The sequence below is a fragment of the Anomalospiza imberbis genome, chromosome Z, assembly GCF_031753505.1.
Source record: "Anomalospiza imberbis isolate Cuckoo-Finch-1a 21T00152 chromosome Z, ASM3175350v1, whole genome shotgun sequence".
In the NCBI taxonomy this organism is placed as follows: Eukaryota; Metazoa; Chordata; class Aves; order Passeriformes; family Viduidae; genus Anomalospiza; species Anomalospiza imberbis.
Window position 1 is genome coordinate 67,395,491 of NC_089721.1, and position 5,189 is coordinate 67,400,679.

Consider the following 5,189-nt stretch of genomic DNA (forward strand, 5'->3'; position numbering starts at 1 on the left):
ATGAGTCTGTTTACAGTCCAATGCTATTTGATGTATTTTCATTTAGATGATGACAAACATACAGCTGGAAAAGTTGTAAGTTGAAGCAGAATGAGCAGTCTGGTGAATAGATGATGTTTTAACTACTGTCAGATCTGTATTCCAGTGGTAAGACAATTTCATATTAACTTATTGCATTATATCTATAGATAATGTCTCAGATTGAAGGCTATAGGATGCACAAATACAGGAATAGTTTTGAAGCACGAGATTCAAAAAGATTCAGAGTCAAGCAGGTTAACCCACTGACCCTTCCCTTCCAGCAAACCTAACAAAACAAGCAATAAGCACAGATCTATCAGCAGAAGTAGGGATGTGGTACTTCAAAACTATATGTGGCATTTGCACAAAAACTATGGAATCCCACACCTCTGTTGGGAACCACCGTGATGGACACTTTGCAACACTGAAAAGAGTTCAGAGGAAAACAAGAGGAATGACAGGAAGTCCAGGAGAAGCTATTTACTGAAGAAGCACAGTCTAGTCAATTTAACCAAAAAAGGTTGAGAGGTGACTTGCTCCCTGTCCAGGAATTGCTGCATGAGCAGGTAATTACTATGAGCAAAGAGCTTTCAGCAGGCAGGGGCTTAACAAGATCCAATGGCTAGAAGCAGAAGCCAGCTGAATTCACAGTAAAAAAAACCTTCCTGTTTAAAAACCAGTAACCAACAGAGCAATTTTCTAGGCCAATGTTCTCACTTCAATGTTTTATCAAAACTCCTTTTTTTTTCCTTTGAAGATATGTCAGGAGTTAAGATCTTAAGGTAGGAATAACTAAGTTAATTTCTATGGCCTACTTAAAAATCATGACAGCAGCAGCTGCAGATCTGACTTCCAGATCCATCCACATCTAAGAGGTAACACACCTCTTAGAGAGACCAGAGTGGGTGGCTGGGGAAGGCTGAGAGAGAGGCTGGGCACAGCACAGTGCTCCCACAGGACAGCCTCTGCAGTCTTCTCTGTTGACAGTGCCAGGAATCAGCCTGAAGAGGGCTGGATACCTGGAGCAGGCTGCTAGCCTCTATGCACCACAAGAAGAGGCAAAAGGCTCAACCTGTCAGAAACAAGTACAGACGGTAAACAGAAATACCACCAGGAGAAAGATAAACCAGCAAGCCTAAGGAAAGCTCAGAAGACAGTGAGAAGCCTGGGAAAGAGAACCCTCCCTGCTGGGACCTTGGGCCAAGGGCATTGCAGAGCTCAGCCACTTTCCTCCTCCCCTGAGACCATTTGCCCTCAAGACCAGCAATGGCTGCTGTGCTCTCTTGGGGCCTCTTTGTTTACGGGCAACAAACAGCAGCATGGCTCCAGATACTCAGCTGCTGCAAAAATCAGACCACCTCCAGATGCTCCCTCATTTCCTTCCTCTTCCCTCATCCATACTCTAATGATATCAGTCATTATCACCTGTCAGCTCTCCTTCATCAGGCCTCCTCCTGCTCATTATCACTATCTTCCCAGTTTTCCACCTTCCCCCACACCTCTTAGCAATAAGCAAAGTGCAGTGTGATAGAGTCCAGTATACAAATCCTTAAGTACAGTTTGTCCCTGTTCTGTGGCCACCAGAAACAGGTAGATACCTGTTGGAAAAAGCCACATTCCTTCAAGGAGCTGGAGTCTCCAAACAGATTCTTCCCAACAGGGGCCTCTGGCAAAGGTGAAAATGTAGCACAGAGCTTCCAAAAACCTAATGTAAAAATGTCTTGGAAATATATAAAAAGTTAAGTGTAGTCATTGCCAGGGATAAGAAACTAGAAATCATCCAGTGCTGTGAAAATGAAAAGTTTAGTGGAGAAAAACAATTTCAAAGCAAGTGCTATGTTAGGAAAAAAAAAAAAAAAAAAAAAAAAAAAAAAAAAAAAAAGTTCAACAAGGCACCAAAAAAGGGAAACAGGGATTTACAATAAAAGAAAAATAGGTATTGTAGGTAGCCAGAAGACTGTAGCAGTTACCAGGACTACAGACCTGGTCACGCAACATATCTGGGAAACATTATAGCTGAGTGTCCTTCTTCAGCAGGAAATCTAAATGTTTGCACTCTTCACATATAAACCCGTCAGCTCTTTGGAGCAAAGACTACATGCATGTAAACATAAAACACCATCAGTACTCAGACATTAAGCAGAGTAACACAATGTTCTGCATGGCTCCCAAAAGAGCAAATAACTGCCCCAGAAACTCGTCTAGAAAAACATAATTAATTCTTGCAAAAATGTTACCGGAAGAAAATTCTGCTTCTATTAGGAAGGATGGCCTTTCACTTCCCTTTGCAATTGGCAGCCATCCATTTTTGGTTCAGAAATACATAACGTTAAGACCATAAATCTCATTCACAAGGCTATAGCCTCGTGCTTCTGTGGACAGCTGGCCACCTGCCCTTACAGTAGCAGTGAATTTTGTCATGCACCAACAAGATTTTCATCATTGATCTGTGAATTCAAACCTGATGGTGTTTGCAGAAGACTTATCCACAGACCCCCTCACTGCAGCAAATCCCATAAGATTTGGACTCCTAGGTCAGCTCCATGCCTGCTCAAGCGACCTTTGCTGCTGTCAGCACAGGATGCACTCCCACCACAGCCTATCTCAAATGAGTAAAGAAACAAGAGCCTCAATAGTTTGCATGCCCGCAGTTAAAAGCCTTGCAGTATCCTTCAGCCATTAAAAGATGTGTGGCTCTGTTTCTTAAAATCTGTGTAAGCAGGGTACTCTGTATAGTCACATCACAGGAGGGAGGCTATATAGCCATTTCAGTTCCTCTTCAACAGCCACAGAAGCTTTTAATTGCAGGCTGTAGTCCACAGGGAGTACAGTACTCCTTGTCTGTCCCTATACTGAAGCAGATGCTGTTTACCATTCTCACCCTCTCTTAGGAATTTTCCAAAAAGAAAATAGCAGCCTCCTTGAACCAAGCCTTTAGAAAACAAGTTGTTGATGATAGGAGTATCTGATCCCATCTCTTATCTCTTCTCTTATCAATTTGAGAGTAGTTTTAGCCAAATCTAGGAAGTTACAGTTTTTGAGTATCTACAGCTGTTTTCAACAACTTCCCTGACTGCACTTCATGTCAGATCCTGAGCTGCGCCCATTGCTACAAAGGTAGCCTGGTATGATTCTATGACACTTCATCTTTGATAGCTGCATTAATATTCTTTATAGCAAACTGCCTTCACTCCAGTGTGACAGGAGTTAGAACCTTATCTTCTTTGTGTATGCTGAATTCAAAAAGCCACTTTGATTCCATGGGGAATACAGGATTTTCTATCTTGACAGATTTCTTTTCCCTTTTACAATCAATGTAAAATTTTTGACTGGCTATCCTTTAAGTTCATTTTTTTTTGAGAAAAACATAGATCTTGTATTCTGTGTTTTACACAGGTGTTGGTATAATGTTGGCTGTGTTTTATATTTGCATGTCTGAGGGGCAGTTCAGCTGGTACCAGTCTAGTTAGTACTGTGCATGTAGAAAAAAGGTTGAAAATGCTCTTTAAAGGGAGAATGGTTGGTTTCCATTTCTCATTGAAAAAACTGTGGTCCTTTGTGGAGAAACCTTTCTTACTAAGAAGTGTTAGAACAGTATTTAATAGGCTTTTACAACATAAGTGCTTGGGAATTCAGAAACCTCCCACTTGCCTGACTAAGCAGGCAATGAGGGCTCTCCAGTTACTGCCCCAATCAACTTACAATGCATCTCCCTGATGCTGGGGAAAAAATATACTAAAAGTAAATTCTAAACATTTCGTTGAGGTTTCAGCTATTATTTAATTTTGTCCTTTGAAACAGCCTTGTTTGTGAAACAAAATCTTTCTCTCTGGAAAACACATTTTCTCCTGAGAAACACCAAACCAAAGCAGGTATAGAATTTCAATAAATTATTTCATAGCAAGTGCTGTACCAGGCTAGACCAAATCTTCATCTCATCTTGTGTCCCATCATTGGCAGATACCAAAATCCAGTGCTCAGGGCAGGGCATAGTGAGTGTGTTGAGAAGCTGCACCTGAAAGCTGTCCTGGGAGGAACTGGCAGCACAGGGTGTTGTCAGCCAGGGTGGCTGGGTTTGTCATTAGCAGCTTCCAGTGGCTTTTATTTAGAGAAGCTCAGTGCCTTTTACATTACTGTGGGAATTTAGCACCTACCTGCTGCTACTCCTTGTGCCCAGGAGCTTCCACACTCAGCTGCAGGTCACATGAAGAGCCGCATTCCTGCGGCACAGCATGTGATTAAAAAGGCATTGAGCTCTTTTTCCTCTGCCCACATACCGGTGTCTTTCAGTGTCTACAGAGCCCTCTCAACAACACCCTGTCAGCTCGTCTCCAAGGTGAAAACCTCTCATTCCTTGGGCAGTGGCTGCCCTTCCTCTGGTCATCCCCTGCCTCTGATTGGGCTACTCTAATTTCTGCCATATCCCTGTTGAGACATAGAAACAGAATTTGGCAGAATAACCAGCATGTGGGGACATCAGGAATTACACAGGCATCACAAGCAGATATGTCCTATCCTCATTCCTAGTAACTCTATTTTTAATTCTAAACAAATTTACATTTTTTGGACTGCTTCTGGCTTTTTATGCTTTCAAAGACCTAATCCAAAACAACCATCTCATTTCCAAGTGGATGTAGCAATAGTGTCTTCAGTCCAGAAACTAAGGGAAACTATAAAAAGTCCAGATTTTTATAAATCCAGAATATGTCCATAAAGAAAGGGAGGTTTTTCTGAAAGAAAATCCCAAAAGCTGGCTCAGGAAGGAAACTTTCATAGACACTAGGCTAAACTATGAGGTTCATTGCACCTGATCTTTTACAACACTGACTTCTACCCCAAGCAAAGCTGTGCTTCTCCCAGTATCACTGAATAAACTGGGTTGCCTGCACAGGACAGAGCTCCTGCCTCTTCCATCATTCCCCCAAATAGCACTGTGCCTGTCATGTTGCTAATTAGCCCACAGTATGATTAGTCAGGTCAGACATATTGTAAATTGAGTTCTAGAGGCTGTTAAACCCTGATATTTGAGTTAACCTTTAATTAAAATATTTATAAGCACAAAACATCCTATCTGAGCACACTGCACCAGACAAGACACTGAAAATTAATTGGCCTAGTAAACATTAAGGACTAAGAAACAGTGATAATCAGAAGAAAGGACAGCAGAC